This window comes from Panthera uncia (assembly GCF_023721935.1).
Source record: "Panthera uncia isolate 11264 chromosome B2 unlocalized genomic scaffold, Puncia_PCG_1.0 HiC_scaffold_24, whole genome shotgun sequence".
NCBI lineage: Eukaryota > Metazoa > Chordata > Mammalia > Carnivora > Felidae > Panthera > Panthera uncia.
The window spans coordinates 41,174,204-41,195,942 of record NW_026057580.1 but is presented as its reverse complement, the minus strand read 5'-3'; positions in this window follow the sequence as shown (position 1 = coordinate 41,195,942).

Sequence of the window (21,739 nt, the reverse complement as noted above, 5' to 3'; positions counted from 1 at the left end):
CTATGTATGATATATAAGAAAGGTGATAAGAGAATAGATCCCAGTAGTTCTCATCATAAGGATATTTTTTTTCTTTCTTTTCATTGTGTCTATATGAGATGATGGATGTTAGTTATTGTGGTAATCATTTCACACTGCATGTAAACCAAACAATCATGGTCTACACCCTAAACATATAGTGATGTATATCAATTATTTCTCAATAAAACTGGGGAAAAAAGTGTATAGTTCATCGCCTTTTAGTTCCGTCACGGTGTTAGTTATCACCTATCACCTCCATCTAATTCCAGCACATTTTCATCACACCCAAAAGAAACCTGCTGACAGTCTTGTTTGTTGTGAGTTACTATTCTCTTACTGCTTTCAAAATTTTCAAAATTTTCTCTGCTATTGTGTTTTGTCTATTTGATTGTAATTTTTCTTTAAGTCTTTTCATAAAGTTAACTTTTCATGAAGTTAAGTCTCCTTTATGCTCAATCTATTTGGAGTTCTTTGGGCTTCGTGGATCTGGATATTCATTTCCCTTTCCAGATTAGGAAGATTTCTGTATTTCTGCTTAAAATTCTTTTATTGATTACTGAATAATTTGTCTCTGAATATATATACAACTGGCCCTTGAACAACACAGGTTTGAACTGTGTGGGTCCAATTTTATGTGGAGTTTTTCAATAAATACAGTACAGTTCTCTCACTGTATTTTTTTTTAAATTTTTTTTTACATTGATTTATTTTTGAGAAACAGAGTGGGACAAAGTGTGAGCAGGGGAGGGGCAGAGAGAGAAGGAGACAGAGAATCTGAAGCAGGCTCCAGGCTCTGAGCAAGCAGTCAGCACAGGGCCCGATGCGGGGCTCGAACTCACAAACTGTGAGATCATGACCTGAGCCGAAGTCGGACGCTCCACCGACTGAGCCATCCAGGCGCCCCATCTCACTGTATTTTATCTTTCTCATGGTTTTAACACTTTCTTTCTCTAGCTTACTTTATTGTAAGAATACAATCTATAATACATATGATGTACAAAGTTTTGTTAATCAACTTTATGTTATAGGTAAGGCTTCCAGTCAATAGCAGGCTATTTTGTTTTGGGGGGAAGTGAAAGGCTAAATATAGATTTTTGACTTCCCAAGTGGTATGTGACCCTAACCCCCACATTGTTCAAGGGCCAACTGTGCATTAAATAATTAACTATATGCTCTTGCTGTTAAAAATTTCTCCTGCGTTAAATTGTAATTATAATTATTATAACTCATCATTGATTTTTCTAAATATAGAGGGGGTTCAGGATGGCAGCATAGGAAGATCCTGAACTCATTACCTACCAGGGACATAACAAATTTTCACCTACATCTGGAATAATTTTCTCTAAAAAAGACCCAAAAAGTGGATGAACAGAGCCTCCACAACAAAGGATAAAAGAGTAGCATCAAAACAGTCAGGAAAGGCACAAACAAGTACAAAACAAAAAACAAAACAAAACAAACCCCAAACCTGCTCCAGGTACAGAAGATCCACAGTTGGGAGGGCTGTAAAAAAATATCAACAATTTTCCCTGGGAAGTGAGGGGTCTGTGCCCTTTATCAGCCACCCCAACCCCTAGATCCTGCATGGGAGAGATGAGACCACAAATGCCTGGCTTTAAAAACCAATGAGATTATGTCAAGGAAAATCATAGAATGGAGAAACTGTTTTAAAGGGCTTGCACATAGATTCATTTTCTCTGGAACCCAGCACAAAAACTCCAGTTCAAAAAGTACCTAGAGCACAGGTGAAGGATAACCACTTACTAACCTTAAAGCATCCGTTGGAGAGGCAGGAATTTGTTGGGATTCTTTCTAGAGAAAGATATGGCTCGTCAAACTTTTGTGATCTCATTCTAACTTGCTAATGCTAGTGCTGGTGGGCACCATTTCAGAACTCTCTAACTTGCTAGTAACAGAAGGTGCACCTCTCTGAGGTCTCTGCCTATTCCAGTGCTGCAGCTGCACACCACAGTTGTGGTACCACCATAACATGCAGGCATGTGCAGCTCACACAGGTGATGGCCCTTGAGTGCCTGCTCTGAAGGCCAGGAAGGAAAGCACTTCTGAGCTCTATGAGACATCCTCTATAAAAGGCTACTTCTTCAACCCTGGGAAAAATAGCTGATTTGCCTAATACACAGAAACAAATACAGACTCAGGCAAAATGAGAAGACAGAGGAATGTATTTCAAATGAAAGAACAAGATAAAGACTTTAATGAAACAGAGATAATCAATCTACCTAATAAAAAGGTCAAAGTGATAGTCATAAAGATGCTCACTGAACTAAGAAGAATAAATAAACACAGGAAGTGCTTTAACAAAAAGTTGGAAAATATAAGAAAGTACCAAATATAAGTTACAGAGCTGAAGAATATCATAACTGAACTGGGAAAAAAAAAAAAAACACAACACTACAAGGGTTCAATACCAGACTAGATGAAGCAGAAGAATGAGTCAGTGAGCTGGAAGACGAAACAATGGAATTCAGCCAGAGAAGCAAAAGAAAAAAAAAAATGTTAAAAATTAAAGACACTTAAAGGACCTTTCAAGCAACATCAAGTGAAATAACATTTACATTATAGGGGTCTCAGGAGAAAAGAGCCACAAAACTTATTTGAAGTAATAATGACTGAAAATTTCACCCTAATCTGGTGAAAGAAACAGACATCAGATTCAGGAATCCCAGAGAGTTCCAAATAAAATAGACCTAAAATATCCACACCAAGACATATTATAATTAACATGGTAAAAGTTAAAAAGAGAATCTTAAAAGCAGCAAGAGAAAAACAACTATTATGTACAAGGGAAAACCCACAAGTCTATCAGCAGATTTCTTGTCAGACACTTAGCAGACCAGAAGGGAGTGGCATGACACATTCAAAAATCTGAAAAGAAAAAACAAACAAACAAACAAACAAGAATTCTCTACCTGGCAAGGCTATCACTGAGAATGGAAAAGAAGAGTCTTCCAGATAAGCAAAAACTAAAGGGGTTCATCACCACCAAACCAGTCTTACAAGAAATATTAAAGGGACTTCTTTAAGCTAAAAGTAAATGGAATTAATTAATAATAAGACTACATACAAGGGGCACCTGGGTGGCTTGGTCGTTAAGCATCCGACTTCAGCCTAAGTCATGATCTTATGGTTCATGAGTTTGAGCCCCACGTCAGGCTCTTTGCTGATAGCTTGGAGCCTGGAGCCTACTTCGGATTCTGTGTATCCCTCTCTCTCTCTGTCCCTCCCCCACTCATACTGAGTTTCTCTCTCAAAAATAAATAAACATTAAAAAATAGACTACATACAAGAAGAGGGGGAAAGTGGAGTAACAGGAGGATCCTGAGCTCACCTCATCCCACAAACACATTGAGACAACATTTATTAAAATAACTCTAAAAACATCCTGAAGACTGGCAGAACAGATCTTCCATAGCTAGTCATAGAGAGAATGACATATCCAGAAGACCACAAAAAGGAAGGACATCACAAGCATAGAAGTGTGAGGAGATCAGACTCCACACTGAACATCCCTGGCCTTGGGGACTCACATTGGAAAAATGACTCCCCATAATGTCTGGCTTTGAAAATCAATGGTGCTTTGGAAATCCATCAATTCTGGGAGAGTGAGAGACTAGTTAAGAAACTTAGTCCTGACCCTTAAAGGGCTTAGCCAGCATGCTAAATAACAGCCCAGAACACAGCACAGACATAGCAGTTTGAAAAGTGCTTGGGTGTACATGAAGGATATTTATTGATTAATCTTAGAAAATGTGCTGGGGCGGGGCAGGGATCTTCAGATTTTTTTCAGTAACAAAAGTGCTGGCAGGTATCACTTTTCTTGCCCTCCTACAGTCTAAAGTGTTGGATGCTTGTAGAAGCCAGTTCTAAACTCTCCATTTGCTTTACTAGCACTGTGTACCCTACACTGGCATTCCCCTGAAGAACAATTCCACCTGACTTACCACCTCTGCAAGCATCACTTCAAAGCAACTCCTGTCCCACCACAACTGGCAGGCAGTCCCAGTCAGGACTGATGCCACTCCAAAGTGACTCCTGCCTTGCAGGGTGGAGGAGAGAATCCTACACACCAGCACACCCACAAGTCCTGTAGTCAGGCCTCTTATCTGGCTATGCAGGGAGCAAAACTTGCCCTTTTAGTGCACCTGCACATGTGGCAAAAGCTAATTGTAGACAGGTAGGTTGAGTGCTAACCCTACTTACCAGTGAGCTCACAAAAGCTACAGCTGGGACTCTCAATAATATGTGACTTAAACCTTGCTCAGTGCACCCAAGGCAGGCAAAGTAAATCACTGCAGCCAGCTGAGCTGAAAGCTAACCCCACACACTGGTGTGCCCACAGCAATCATGGCTCAGCTATAACAGAAGGGTGCACACAGCTCACAGTGGGGACACCCCTGGAGCACCTGGTTCTGGTGACCAGGGGAGATTACGCCATAGGGCACCATAGGACCTCTTCTACAAAATGCCACTGCTTTCAAGACCAGGAAATATAGCTGACATAATTAATACATACAAACAAAGAACATTAGACAAAATGAGACAGAGGAATATGTTCCAAGTCAAAGAATAAGACAAAATCACAGAAAAAGAGCTAAACGAAATGCAGATGAGCAATGTGCCTAATAAAGAGTTCAAAGTAATGATCATAAAAATACTTTCTGGGCTTGAGAAAATGGTGGATAAACTCAGTGAGAACATCAACAGAGATGTAGAAACTATAAAAAAGAACCAGTCAGAGCTAAAGAACATAACAATTGAAATGAAAACTACACTAGAGAGAATCAATAGCAGGTTAGAGATTCCAGAATGAATCAGTGATCTAGAAGACAGAATGATAGAAAACAACCAGGCTGAAGAGCAGAAAGGAAAAAAATAATAAATGGGAATAGGTTAAAGGAACTCTGTGACATTATCAATTGCAACAACATTTGCATTATAGGGATCCCAGAAGGAGAAAAGAGGGGGCAGAAAATTTATTTGGAGAACGAATAGCTAAAAGCTTTCCTAATCTGGGGAAGGAAACATATCAAGATCTAGGTCACATAGAGATTTTCAAACAAGATGAACCCAAAGAGATCTACACCAAGAAACATTACCAATTAAAATGGCAAAAATCTTAAAAACAGTAAGAGAGAAAGAAAAGTTACATGCAAGGAAAATCCCATAAGGCTATCAGCTAAGTTTTTATCAGAAACTTTGAAGGCCAGAAGGGAGAGGCATAATATAATCAAAGTGCTGAAAGAAAAAAACCTACAACCAAGAATACTCTATCCAGCAAATTTATCATTAAAGATTGAAGAAGATGGAGTATTACTCAGCAATCAAAAAGGATGAAACATTGCCATTTGCAACTACGTGGATGGAACTAGAGGGTATTATGCTAAACGAAATTGGTCAGTCAGAGAAAGACAAATATCATATGAATTCACTCATATGAGGACTTTAAGACGCAAAACAAATGAACACAAGTAAAAGAAAGCAAAAATAATATAAAAACAGGGAGGAAAGAAAAACATAAGAGACTCTTAAATATGGAGAACAAACAGAGGGTTACTGGAGGAGTTGTGGGAGGGGGGATGGGCTAAATGGGTAAGGGATATTAAGGAATCTACTCCTGAAATCACTGTTGCACTATATACTAACTAACTTGAATGTAAATTTAAAAAAATAAGTTAAATTTAAAAAAAAGATTGAACAAGAGATAAAGAATTACCCAAACTACAGCTAAAGGAGTTTATCATCACTAAACCTACCTTATAAGAAATGTTGAGAATTCTGTAAGTAGAAAGACTATAACTAGAAGAAAATGATAAAAAGAAAATATCTCACAGGTAAAAGCAAACATACAGTAACAGCAGTAATCACTTATAAAGCCAGTATGGAATTTAAATGCAAAAGTAGTAAAATCAATTATATCTACAAAAATTAGTCAAGAAATACACAAAATAAAAAGATGTAAAGTATGATATATACATAAAATGTGGAAGAGAGTAAAAATGTAGTGTGTTTGTAAAATGTGTTTGAAATTAAGGCACCCATCAACTTAATGTAGACTACCTTAAACATAGGATATTATATATGAATACAATGGTAATCACAAAATCAAAAGTCTATAATAGATACACAAAAAATAAAGAGAAGGGAATCCAAACATAACACTAAAGAAAGCCATGAAAGTATAAGGGAAGAGAGCAAGAGAAGAAAAAGGAATGAGGAAGAACTACAAAAACAATCCAAAAAGAATTTTTTAAATGGCAATAAGCCCATACCTATAAATAATTATTTTAATTTTGAATTTTCTAAATGCTCCAATCAAAAGACATAGAGTGACTGAATAGATAAAAAAAACCAAAAGCCATCTATATGCTGCCTACAAGAGACTCACTTTAGATCTAAACACACCTATACACTGAAAGTGAAAACATGGAAAAAATTATTCCACACAAAAGGAAGCAAGCAATAAAAAAAGATGGGTTAGCAATACTTAGACAAAATAGACATTACAACAAAGACTGTAATAAGAGGCAAAAAAGGGCACTGCATAATGATAAAGGGATCAATCCAACAGAGGATACAGTAACCGTAAATATCTATACACTCAACACATGAACACCTAAATACATAAAAAATATTAACAGACATAAAGGAAGAAATTGACAGTAATAAAATAATAGTAGGAAATTTTGACACCCCACTTACATCAATGGATATATCATGCCGACAGAAAGCCAGCAAAGAAACAGTTGTTTGAGTAACACATTAGACCAGAAGGACCTAAAAGTTATATAAGAATATTCCATCTGAAAACAGAACATACATTCAACTACATATGAAACATCTTCAAGAGAGATCACATGTTATGTCACAAAACAAGTCTAAATAAATTTAAAAAGACTGAAATCAATTTTCTTTTCCAATCACAATGGAATGAAACTAGAAGTCAATTACACGAAAAAAAAAACTGGAAAAACTACAAATACATGGAGATAAATAACATGTAACTACGCAGCCATTAAGTCATAGGAGAAATCACAGGAGAAATCAAAATATTCCTAGAGACAAAGGAAAATAGAAATGCAATATACCAAAATCTATGAGATGCAGCAAAAGTTGTTCTAAAAGGGAAGTTCCTAGCAATACAGGCCTACCTCAAGAAACAAGAGAAATCTCAAATAAATAATTTAACTTTACATCTAAAGGAACTAGAAAAAGAAGAAATGAAGCCCAAAGTTAGTAGAAGGAATAAAGTAATAATCAGAGTGGAAATAAATAAAATGGAAACTAAAAAGACAATAGAAAAGATCAATGAAACTAAGAGCTGGTTTTTCAAGAAGATACAGAAAACAGATTATTGGTATCAGAGGGGAAGGGGTTGGGGTTCAATGAAATAGGTGAAGGGGTCAATTGTATGACAATGAACTGGTGATGACCAGTTTGTAGTGTATACAGATATCAAATTATAATGGTGTACACCTGAAACTTTTAAAATGTTATATACCTATTTTACCTCCACAAAATGTAAATACCTAAGTATATTAAACACTTGGTAATTGTAATCATATTTCTGTAAACACATCTGAGATATATGCGGTTTTCCTTTCTGCTCAATGCCTTTGGATGAATCATTTACTGCTCCGATGAGACAGCATTCAGACTGATAAAATCTTGGTCACATAAATAAGTAAACAATAGAAAGAATCTAATTATAGCAATGTTACTGAATTTTTAAAATTCCATCTGAGTTGGATGCCAAAAACACATAATAATACAACATTATTTTATTTAAATTTTAAATATATTGGGTATCTTCTACTTACTCTTATATATCTATGCCACCTCTTTCACTCTACTTTCTGTGTGTAGGCTAACCAAAAAGACTACATCAACATGCATTCTTGAGGGGCAGCCTGCCCAGCAAGGCAGAGCCTCCAAAGTCTTGCTTGCAAAAGTGGAGGGGATGACTCTGAGTTCTGACAGCCAGCAGGACTTAACATCTGGAATGTTAAAAGTCAATAGCCCTGCTCAAAGAGAGTGGGGCAGGCAAAAGGATGCTGGGAGGGAGAGCTGTTGAGCCCCAGAAGACAGAGATCAGCCTGGCTGGGGAACAAAGGCACTGGCAAGCGCCATCTCCCTCTCCCATCCCCCAGCTGAAATTCCAAAGGGAACCAGTTCCTGTCACTGAACTTGCTTGCACCATGCAAACACCCAATGCTGTGCTTCTGTGGATCTATCCCTCCCATGGGTTGGCCTCCCTTCCGGTGTTGCAGGGCCCTTCCCCCAGGGGACCACCGAGGGCAAAGCAAGCTAAGCCTGACCCTCTTGCCTCTGTGCACCTCGAAGAACCACCCCAGCTAATACACCATATCCCATCGAAGAAGCACCACAAGCCTGGCAGTGTGCAAGTAGCCCAGACAGGGGCCACAGCACTCCACAGTGAGTCCTACCCCTGGGAGAGAGGAAGATAAGGTATACATCAGTCTGACTGTGGCTGCAACAGTGGGCTGGGGGCAGACATCAGGTCCAACTGTGGCCCTGCTCACCAACACAAGTTATTCCGGACAGCACAGGGGAGGTGCCCTGCAGTTTGGAGCTACTGCAGGGACTACCCAAAATGACAAAATGGAAGAATTCTCCTCAAAAGAAACTCCAAGAAGTAGCGACAGCTAACAAATTGATCAAAAACAATTTAAGCAATATAACGTAACAAGAATTTAGAATAATAGTCATAAAGTTAATAGCTGGGCTTGAAAAAAGCATAGAGAACAGCAGAGAATCTATTGCTACAGAGATCAAGGTACTAAGAAATAGTCAGGAGGAGCTAAAAAATGCTACAAATGAGGTGCAAAATAAAATGAAGGCGGCCATAGCATGTAGCATTGAAGAGGTAGAGGAGAGAATAGGTGAATTAGAAGATAAAATTATGGAAAAAGAGAAAGCTGAGAAAAAGAGAGATAAAAATCCAGTAGTATGACGGGACAATTAGAGAACTAAGTGATGCAATCAAATGGAACAATATCTGTATCATAGGAATTCCAGAAGAAGAAGAAGAGAGAGAAAGGGGCTGAAGGTGTACTTGAACAAATCATAGTTGAGAACTTCCCTGATCTTGGGAAGGAAAAAGGCATTGAAATCCAAGAGGCACAGAGAACTCCCTTCAGACGTAACTTGAATTGATCTTCTGCATGACATATCATAGTGAAACTGGCAAAATACAAGGATAAAGAGAAAATTCTGAAAGCAGCTAGAGATAAACGTGCTCTAACATATAAAGGGAGACCTATAAGACTCGTGACCGATCTCTCTACTGAAACTTGGCAGGCCAGAAAGGAATGGCAGGAGATCTTCAATGTGATGAACAGAAAAAAAAATATGCAGCCGAGAATCCTTTATCCAGCACGTCTGTCATTTAGAATAGAAGGAGAGATAAAGGTCTTCCAAAACAAACAAAAACTGAAGGAATTCGTCACCACTAAACCAGCCCTACAAGAGATCCTAAGGGGGATCCTGTGAGACAAAGTACCAGAGACATCACTACAAGCATGAAACCTACGGATATCACAATGACTCTAAACCCATATCTTTCTAGAATAACACTGAATGTAAATGGACTAAATGTGCCAACCAAAAGACATAGGGTATCAGAATGGATAAAAAAACAAGACCCATCTATTTGCTGTCTACAAGAGACTCATTTTAGACCTGAGGACACCTTCAGATTGAGAGTGAGGGGATGGAGAACTATTTATCATGCCACTGGAAGTCAAAAGAAAGCTGGAATAGCCATACTTATATCAGACAAACTAGACTTTAAATTAAAGGGATGTAGAAGAGATGAAGAAGGGCATTATTAATAATTACAGGGTCTATCCATCAGGAAGAGCTAACAATTATAAATGTCTATGCGCCAAATATGGGAGCCCCCAAATATATAAAACAATTAATCACAAACATAAGCAACCTTATTGATAAGAATGTGGTAATTGCAAGGGACTTTAATACCACACTTACAACAATGGACAGATCATCTAGACACAGGATCAATAAAGAAACAAGGGCCCTGAATGGTACATTGGATCAGATGGACTTCAGAGATATATTTAGAACTCTGCATCCCTAAGCAACAGAATATACTTTCTTCTTGAGTGCACATGGAACATTCTTCAAGACAGATCACATACTGGGTCACAAAACAGCCCTTCATAAGTATACAAGAATTGAGATCATACCAAGCACACTTTCAGACCACAGTGCTATGAAACTGGAAATCAACCATAGGAAAAAGTGTGGAAAACCCCCAAAAGCATGGAGGTTAAAGAACACCCTACTAAAGAATGAATGGGTCAACCAGGCAATTAGAGAAGAAATTAAAAAATATATGGAAACAAATGAAAATGAAAATACAACAATCCAAATGCTTTGGGATGCGGCGAAGGCAGTCCTGAGAGGAAAATACATGGCAATCCAGGCAAGAAAAATCCCAAATACAAAATCTAATAGCACACCTAAAGGAAATAGAAGCAGAACAGCAAAGACACCCTAAACTCAGCAGAAGAAGAGAAATAATAAAGATCAGAGCAGAAATAAACAACATACAATCTAAAAAAACTGTAGGACAGATCAATGAAACTAAAAGTTGTTTTTTTGAAAACATAAACAAAATTGATAAGCCTCTAGCCAGGTTTATCAAAAAGAAAAGGGAGGTGACCCAAATAGATAAAATCATGAATGAAAAAGGAATTATTACAACCAATCCCTCAGAAATACAAGCAATTATCAGGGAATAGTATGAAAAATTATATGCCAACAAACTGGACAACCTGGAAGAAATGGACAAATTCCTAAACACCCACACACTTCCAAAACTCAAACAGGAAGAAATGGAAAACTTGAACAGACCCATAACCAGTGAATAAATTGAATCAGTTATCAAAAATCTCCCAACAAATAAGAGTCCAGGACCAGATGGCTTCCCTGGGGAATTCTACCAGACATTTAAAGCAGAGATAATACCTATCCTTCTCAAACTGTTCAAAAAATAGAAAAGGAAGGAAAACTTCCAGACTCATTCTATGAAGCCAGCATTACTTTGATTCCTAAACCAGACAGAGACCCATCAAAAAAAGAGAACTACAGGCCAATATCCCTGATGAATATGGATGCACAAATTCTCAATAAGATACTAGCAAATCGAATTCAACAGCATATAAAAAGAATTATTCACCATGATCAAGTGGGATTCATTCTGGGCTGCAGGGCTGGTTCAACATTCGCAAATCAATGTGATACATCACATTAATAAAATAAAAGAAAAGAACCATATGATCCTGTCAATCGATGCAGAAAAAGAGTTTGACAAAATTGAGCATCCTTTCTTCATAAAAACCCTCGAGAAATTCGGGATAGAAGGAACATACTTAAACATCATGAAAGCTATTTATGAAAATCCCACAGCTAATAGCATCCTCAATGGGAAAAAACTGAGAGCTTTCCCCCTGAGATCAGGAACACGACAGGGATGTCCACTCTCACCACTGTTGTTTAACATAGTGCTGGAAGTTCCAGCATCAGCAATCAGACAACAAAAGGAAATCAAAAGCATCAAAATTGGCAGAGATGAAGTCAAGCTTTCACTTTTTGCAGATGACATATTATACATGGAAAACTATAGACTCCGCCAAAAGTCTGCTAGAACTGATACATGAATTGAGCAAAGTCGCAGTGTACAAAATTAACGTACAGAAATCAGTTGCATTCTTATACACTAATAATGAAGCAACAGAAAGACAAATAAAGAAACTGATCCCATTCACAATTGCACCAAGAATCATAAAATACCTAGGAATAAACCCAACCAAAGATGTAAAGATCTGTATACTGAAAATTATAGAAAGCTTATGAAGGAAATTAAAGAAGATATAAAGAAAGGGAAAAACATTCTGTGCTCGTGGATTGGAAGAATAAATATTGTTAAAATGCCAATACTACCCAAAGCTACCTACACATCCAATGCAATCCCAGTCAAATTGCACCAGCATTCTTCTTGAAGCTAGAACAAGCAATCCTAAAATTTGTATGTAACCACAAAAGACACCAATAGCCAAAGTAATTTTGAGGAAGACCAAAGCAGGAGGCGTCACAATCCCAGAATTTAGCCTCTACTACAAAGCTGCCATCATCAAGACAGCATGGTATTGGCACAAAAATAGACACATACACCAATGGAATAGAATAGAGACTCCAGAATTGGACCCACAAAAATATGGCCAACTAATCTTTGACAAAGCAGGAAAGAATATCCAATGGAAAAAAGACAGTCTCTTTAACAAATGGTGCTGGGAGAACTGGACAGTAACATGCAAAGAATGAAACTAGACCACTTTCTTACACCATTCACAAAAATAAACTCAGAATGGATGAAGGACCTGAATGTGAGACAGGAAACCATCAAAACCCTAGAGGAGAAAGCCGGAAAAAACCTCTCTGACCTCAGCTGTAGCAATTTCTTACTTGACACATCTCCAAAGACAAGGGAATTAAAAGCAAAAATGAACTATTGGGACCTCATGAAGATAAAAATCTTCTGCACAGCAAAGGAAACAATCAACAAAACTAAAAGGCAACTGACGGAATGGGAAAGATATTTGCAAATGATATATCGGACAAAGGACTAGTATCCAAAATCTATAAAGAACTCACCAAACTCCACACCCAAAAAACAAATAATCCAGTGAAGAAATGGGCAGAAGACATGAATAGACACTTCTCTAAAGAAGACATCCGGATGGCCAACAGGCACAAGAAAGATGCTCAACATCGCTCCTCATCAGGGAAATACAAATCAAAACCACACTGAGATACCACCTCACGCCAGTCAGAGTGGCCAAAAAGAACAAATCAGCAGATTACAGATGCTGGAGAGGATGTGGAGAAACCGGAACCCTCTTGCACTGTTGGTGGGAATGCAAACTGGTGTAGCCACTCTGGAAAACAGTGTGGAGGTTCCTCAAAAAATTAAAAATAGATCTATCCTATGACCCAGCAATAGCACTGCTAGGAATTTACCCAAGGGATACAGGAGTGCTGATACATAGGGGCACTTGCACCCCAATGTTTAGCAGCACTTTCAACAATAGCCAAATTATGGAAAGAGCCTAAATGTCCATCAACTGATGAATGGATAAAGAAGTTGTGCTTTATATATACAATGGAATACTACTTGGCGATGAGAAAGAATGAAATCATGCCATTTGCAGCAACATGGATGGAACTGGAGGGTATTATGCTGAGTGAAATAAGTCAGGCAGAGAAAGACAGGTATTATATGTTTTCATTCATATGTGGATCCTGAGAAACTTAACGGAAGACCATAGGGGAGGAGAAGGAAGAAAAAAAAGTTAGGGAGGGAGCCAAACCATAAGATATTCTTAAAACCAGAATAAACGGAGGGTTGATGGGGGGTGGGAGATGGGTATTGAGGAGGGTACCTGTTGGGATGAGCACTGGGTGTTGTATGGAAACCAATTTGACAATGAATTTCATATTAAAAAAATAAAATAATAAAATAAAAAGAAAGATAATCAAGATTCTGCAGTTTCAAGTATTGTAGGGAAGTGTTTGGCTCTAATTTGACATGAGTGTCCTCAAGTTAGCAATGAAAGATACCTTAATTGGTTTATTTACCTTCTAATAATGACATTAATGTTAATTTTAGAAAATTTATTAATGATACATAAGCAAAATGAGTAAAATAAGAATCATCTATAATCCCATCATCTAGGGATAATAATTGTTAACATTTGGTGTATACTGTTCTGGTGGTTTTTTGGGTATGTACTATATAAATCAGTAAGCCTTTGGGTTGAGAGTGCTAGAAACCCTCCCCCCCAAAAATGGACTCTTGCTTCCAGTTGAATTTGACCAATCAAGATCCCTTTGTAAAAGATGATAGGAAGAAAAGGATATTTATTCTCCCAGCACCTTCCCTGAAAAGTTATCTCCCTTTCAGTGTGACCTTTTCTACATTGACTATCACCTTCTGGGTTTGGCAAACTCTCCCTCTTTTTTATCCCTTCAGGCCCAAAGATGGTAACAACCTTCCTGTTACTGTCCACAGGGTATTGCACTATTTGAGGTTTCCCTAAATCCTGATCACATGTATAAATAGTCCATTTATTGAGTCTTCCTTGAACTATTTTCCTAATGTGTGTATGTTTCTTTTTTTTTTTAATGAAAAAGCAAATTTATTCAGAGATATTTTCATGGAAAAATTTACATTCTTCATCTCAATCTAGTAAATAGGACACCTCTGACTCCACTTGTCTTTGTATTTTAACAAAGCAAGGCTCTGATTTCTCTATTGATATTTGGTGGCTACTTTTTTTTTCTTTCTTTTTAATATGAAATTTATTGTCAAATTGGTTTCCATACAACACCCAGTGCTCATCCCAACAGGTGCCCTCCTCAATGCATATGTTTCTTGCTATGTGATTATGGGTGGTTGCCATGACTCATTCAGTCCATCAGTGAATAATACAATTATTTTTTCCTTAAGCCTACTGAAAGATAAGAATTATATACCATCTAACTTTCAAAAGGACTTGTTAGACCTATACTCTATCATGTAGTAGCCACTGGTCACATTTGGCTAAATTTAAGTTAATTGAAATTTCATAAAACTTAAAATACAATTCCTCAATCACATAAACCATTTTTCAAGTGCTCAGTATTCAAATGCGGTTAATTGGTTCAGCATTGGACAGTGTAGATATAGAACATTTCCATCATTTCAGAAAGCAATGTATTAGACAGTTGTTGAATGGTGACTATGAAATTAAAAATCTATACTGGGATGGCATTTAGTTTTTAAAAATATTCCTTTATGTACTGAAAATTATTTCTCTTGTGTTTACTGAGTTATAAAATCATTCAATTCAAAAGCTATTTTCAAAAATAATTTTTTCCCAAAACAATAATGCATATCAAAGTAGATCAAGAAAAACTGGGCATAGAATCTGATGTCAGAATGGATGAAACTTTGGGAGTCTTTTGAAGGAGTTTGCATGTGGAAGTGATATAAACTTTTATGGCCTGAACAGATTGATAGATTTGTCTGCAAATAGGGCCAATAACAGTTGCTCTCATCCTTGCATGCGTGTGCCACTTCTCTTAGCAAGAAAGCAGGGACTATCTTCCATATCTTGAATCTACAATGAACTTGTGATCTGTTTCTGATAAACTGATTGCTACAGAAGTGGTAGTCTGGGATTTCTGCGCCCAGGCCTTCAAAGGTTGTATAGCTTCTGTTTTCAATCACAGGGGTTTTGAAACCAAAGGCCATCTTAAGAGAGGCCATGTGGAGGAAAAAAATGGCCCTGGAACATAAGAGTCTATGAAGGAAAGAGGGAGGGAGGGAGAGAGAGGCCCAGCCAGTCCCCAGACATTTAAGTCAAGCAGAAACCAGACTTGTGAATGAAGCTATCATGGATTCTCAAGCCAGTAAGACATGTTGCAGAACTGAGCTTTCCCTTATGAGTACTATTTGAATTTCTGAACAATAGAATTAAATGATTGTTTTAAGTCAATAAATATTGGAGTAGTTTCTTTTGCAGGACTGTTTTATTTTTATTTAATTAATTAATTAATTTTTTTTTTTTAGAGAGAGAGTAAGTGAGCAGGGAAGAGGGGCAGAGGGAGAGAGAGAGAATCTTAAGCAGGCTCCATGGAGCCCGACACGGGGCTCGATCCCACAACTCAGGGATTATGACCTGAGCCGAAACCAAGAGTCGGTCACTCAACCAACTGAGCTACCCAGGTGCCCCTGTGCAGGAGTGTTTAGTCTCCATTTTTTGCATGTATTTGATATGTACCTAATTATCATCTCCCATGTGTTATGGACTAAATGCTTGTGTCCCCCCAAAATTCATATATTGAAGCCCTAATCCCTCAACATGGCTGTACTTGGGACAGGGCCTCTGAGGAAGGAATTAAGGTTAAATGAGGGATATGAGTAGGTCCTAATTCAACAGGATTAGTGTTCTTATAAGAAGAGACACCTGAGAACTCTCCATGTGAGCACAAAAGAAAGGCCCCTGGAAGATGAAGCAAGAAGGTGGTCATGTGCAAACCCAGAAAAGATTCCTCACCAGGAACCAACCCAACCAGAGCTCTTATCTTGAACTTCCCAGGCTCCAGACTATGAAAAATAAACTTTAAGCCACTCGATCTCTGGTACTTTGTTATGGGCAGCCCAAGCAGACTGAGACATCACATTTGCCACTGACTTTGCTGCACTAGACATCTTGTATCTCCAGGCCATGGCACAGATTATGGAACAACTTGCGGGAAAATTGGGTGGTTAGCCAGGGGAAGTAGCATCAGCTACTTCTCCTAACTATCACCTAAGACAACAAGGAGTTAGCTGGCCCTAAACCTCTTTGTCCTAGAACACTTTAATAGGAGACATATTCTGTATGCTGTCTTTGATAGGCAAGAGTTAGTTGAGTCTAAAAAGGGTAAAAGATAGAATGGATTATTGTCAGCCATCTTTCAGATTTCACCCCACGTTAAAATGATAGCTCCCTTCACTGCACATGTCTTTCAAGAGATGGAAATATAAAATGGAGAGCTACCTAAGCCATTCTAGGTGGCTTTAATGCAACTATGAAAATAATATTTGGGTAAAATATGAAAATACCAGGACAAATGCTAAACTGTATAGTACACTGAAACTATAATCCAGTATTTTGCCAGGTAAACTAAGAAACTTTCAGTTTCTGGTGAATCTACCTTGAAGCTCTATCAAGACTTAACCAATTGACAGTTTTAGTTACAACTGTTACACTCTTTTTTTTTTATAGAGGCTTCTTGTTTATGGAAGTTGATTTGGGAAAAACCTGGTAAAAACAACCTCATAAAACTGGAAATTCCAAAAATCTTTTCCTCACCCCATGAACAAAGCTGTATTTTATGCCAATGTTAACATTCTAGGTTGACTTGAAGGGCCTTAAAAAGGTGTGACAGATGGCTCTAAAGACAGACATTTGGAAATTATTACATATGGATTGCTTAGTAATTTCATTCATGGTTGAAAGTTATGAAGTTTATGATTACACATTTGACAGTATTAAAATATCAACATCTGAGTGGAAGAAATTAATTCTAACTAAATAAAGATGATTTTTTCAAGTTCAGGGTATTACATCCTAGATTGCATTTTGAGAATATTTTGTCACACACCCATACCAAAGTAAAATATTCTACTTTGAAAAGTGAAGTTTATTGGGAATTAACAACAAAGGAAAGAGAAGGTACTGAGTCCCTAGTAGCTACAGAGTTTATGAAAAGTGAATTAATCATTGCTGTTAAGGGCATTACCCACAGTTTACATAAATAAATGGAATGACTGATGAGTGACAACGAGCAGGAGATTTGTGTCCATGTGAAAAAAAAAACCCACAGATTTCTGCTCTACAATAACCTTTGAAGAGAGTTGATGATGCAAGTAAACAGGCACATTTTAAGTTTTTTCCTTGAAACCAGGCAAAATATGCAACTGGAGAGACAGGCCAGGATGCAGACCAATAACAAATCACCAAGCTCATTCTCACTTTTGAGAATTATAAGCATGCAGAGAGAACATACTTCTTAGCTGACTAGAACGGCCCAGCACACTTTTCACAATAAAATATTCTATTTCCATGAAAATTGATTAAAATTTTCAATGAAAAAATCATTTCTTCAGTGTGTCACTTGGATGAAATAGGACATCTAGGCCTTTAATATTTCTTACTGATGATCTTTTTCTTTCTCTCTGGTAATGCTTTATGCACTAACTGATCTTTTTGATTTGATGAGAGGTTTTTCTACACTGAGAGAATACAATGTGATTGGATTCAAGAAGAGAAGAGGTTAAGTCTTCTTTGACAAAGCAGGGAAAAGACAGCATGAGAGGTAGGAGAGGAGCCCCTGAAAGGTGGGTGCCCATAGGCAGATGGGGTTTAAGAAAGAGTTGGTATGGAGGGTGAGGATCGGGATCCTTGAAAGCCATCCACTCCACTCTCCCAGGACTGGTCTCCACGAATTCTGATGTACACCTATCCCAGTTCAAGAGTGCTGCTTTTGTCTTATATTTGGTATCAAGCCTTTTAATTGGTTATCCATAATGGGTTAATATGTACTATATTGCCATAGCCTGTAGTGTTCATTTACCCAGGAAGCCAAGAGTATTTTGTGTGGTTCCTATTTTTGTGACTTAAATTGGATAAGAATTCAAATCTACACATTTGACTCAGTCTCTCTGTGCTTTACTACATGTTTAAATGCTTTAAGATTTATTGCATCCAGGTGTTTTATTTCTCAGTAATTACCAGAACTCACCTGATTCAATTATGCTGATCTATTATTTTTCAAGAAATACTTTTTAAAAATTCCCTTTCCTAATTAATATAGTGAATTTGTGGCTTTCCTGATCTAAAAATATTTTAAGAAATTTTATGATCTTATGAAAGACCATTTGAAAGGGTTTCCTGAGGTTTTTTTTTCTTTCTTTTACTAAAACAAAGCTTAATAACAAAGAACGGTATTTATAGATTGATATTTGGGGCAAATTATAACATGCATTTCTAGCAATGATTTCCACACTTGCTCATGAATACAAAGCAATCTGCTTTGTTTTTCTGGGACTCAAAGTGGATAACACAGTGATGTAACTCCTTATTAAAAACATTATTGCAGCTCAATATTAAAAACATTTTTGCTTAAATAATTAGCATTTTTGCTTAGCCATAAAAAAACCACATAAGACAGAAAAAAATGTTTCTCCCAGATGGTCCTTTTTGCATTAATATTACTAACCCAGCCATCAAAAACAAACAATAAGGTGTTGAAATATGTAATTTGGGCCAAAATATCAGAGCCTTGAACTTTCACAGGCTTTTCAATTTTAAGAGGATAGCTGAGTGCACACATGAAGTCAGCCTCGCTGTGACTCTTAACTCTCTTGTGTTTCCCTGTTGTATACAGTCATTGTGTAAACAGTTTCCTTCTTTTGGAAATGGAAGAATGATTACAACCATTCCTGAATTTGGAAAGACGTAAATATTTATTTACCTGCATTAAAAGGGTGGGAAAAACCCAACCTGTTTTAATTTTTATAATGGAAATCAGTTATTTTTGTTTGCCTGATATCTATTTATCTTTTGTGTAGTAGAATGTTTTCTTGGGAAACTACCCCTTTTCTATTCTTATCCACATGAGACTGTAAGCTCACAGGCCTGGGCCTATGATCCAGGTTGGCCAACCAATGAATTAAATTCTTCCAGCTGCTGTGATTGGTTCAGGGAAGGTCTATGCTCCAAAATGTTCCAGTGAAACTAAATCTGGGGAGTTTTATAGAACTATGGGTAAAAGAAAAAAATTATCTTGACCAGGAACTGCTGGGGTTACCATACGGAGATAATATCTAAAAGGAAAGTAGAGCTGAAATATGGCAGGGGGTGGGAGGAAGAGAGTACTGGAGTGAGACAGAGAGAGAGCAGACCTGGTGTTGGGTATTTTAATTACATGAGCCAATAATTTTATTCTTTGCTTAAGTCAGTATAAGTTGGATTTTTCTGTCACTTGCACTGAATGAGTCATAAGACAAAAATCTATCCAGATGTGATCATGTTCAAAATGGGACAGTTTACCAAATGTGAGGCCCTCCTATGTGCCAGGTACTCTGCTGGTCCCTGGGGACATGCACAGACCAATAAGATAGGGCTTCTCTATAAAAGGATGCTGCTCCAAACACTTGAACTTATTTCCACCCTTCTAGTGACACTTATGGAATCTATTTTTTTTCTAAAGCAAAATATACTTTTATAAAGATTTTTTGCACATAAGGGGAAAAGACAGGAGGAGAGAATCCTGATTGTGTATTGTTACTATAAGGCAAACATATTTCTTAACTCCTCAAAAAATAGCTAGCACTTCAGTAAAATTTTCTTTCTGGACAGACAAAAAAAGAGGGGCCATTATTATTTAAATCACAGCCTTAGGCAGCAATCCTTGAAGAGAAAGGAACATCCAGGGCCAAAGACTATTCACAGAACTACTCAGCTGAAGCTGTAGTTACATATTCATTCTGACGGAATATTAGATAATCAAAAATATTAGATTGCACTGCTAGGTGCACATAGATTGTATACACACACACACACATACATACATATATATAATATACGAAGAAGTAAATATTTTGGATTATTGCTGGCTTGTACATGAAGAGGTTTATCTGCTTAAGATTTCTCTTGACCGTTTCAATAAGATACACATACATACACACACCCCACACCGATGAAAAAGCATGGTTATCCTCAAGCTCTATTTAATAGAAATTTTATATTTTAAAGCCCCTCAAAACCACCGCAAAGGATGACTCAAATATTTTTAATAAAACAGATCATTTTCTCTTTTTCCGGAAGAAAGGGAGCAGCAGAGATTGCCAGTAATGAGTAGTACTCAGTGGGTTCAATGAGTTCATGCACACAGAAGTATGGGTAGTGCAGTGTGGTGAGGAAATACTGTCATTTAGAGAATTATAATGAGCAGAGCTTCTCATTGTTCCAAGTCAGAGGTCATCAAGATCTATGTCCATCTATGAGAGGTGGTCTTATGACTGATTTTCTTCATCCCCACCACCCCTCAACCCTTCCAGTAGGTATCCTCCACTCCCTCACTCCCTGACAGAAAGTCACGTGGACAGGGAAGTCCATTGTATTCACTATTATTGCCTCTTTTCTATGCAGAGTTCCTTGGGTTCCTTGAGCAATGGGTGATACCACTTCCTCCACAGACTCAGCTATGGGTGTCCCACTATAGATTATGTCCTGAACTTCAAGTCCTTTAGGAATCAGCTGTTTCTAGTCATGCCTTGAGCCATTTCCACCCAGGACACACCTACAGGGGCAGGGGAGGTTACTGGTACAGAGGTTCTTATACTGGTCATGCATGGTATCCCGAATTAGTGTTCCATTAGGCTGATTAAGGCCATGGCATTGAATCACTGTCACCAGTGTAAGCTCTCATCCCTTATAGTCAACTGTATCTTGGGATTTAATTATCCTTGCTGGCCATCTGGCCTCCCTCAGGGCTTTTGGGGCCCAGCAGGCCATTTGACAACTTTGAATCTGAAAGTAAAGGAATCTGAGCTGGACACTGACAGATTTGGGGAGTGCTATGAGACCCCGTCTATCCACAGAACCAGAGCTTAACCGCACAAAACCCCAGTTATCTCATCCTCTTAGCACATGGGAGTCTACTTCCTTTACATTTATATCACACAGGGGCTATTCTGGGATTTTGTTGCCCCTATCCCCCCAAAGAAGCCAGCTCCAAAGGTGAACTGACATTTTCATCACTAGAAAAATTCCAACAATTTTTAAGTAATCTGTTTCCAGTTTAAAAGAAAATAGCACAATATATGTATTGTACATTTTTTAAAGAATTAGATAGAATCAAATACATTTAATATTGAAACTATGATGAATGCAGGTTTTAGACAATTAAGAAATAAATCTCAACAGTTCCTGAAATCCATAATATAAATACGAGAGGCCCAATTAACAAAGCATTACAATTAACAGAAGCCAGAATACAAGATCATTTGTTCCATTTATGATGTATTCACATGCACATTGCAGGATCTTAAGAATTTTAC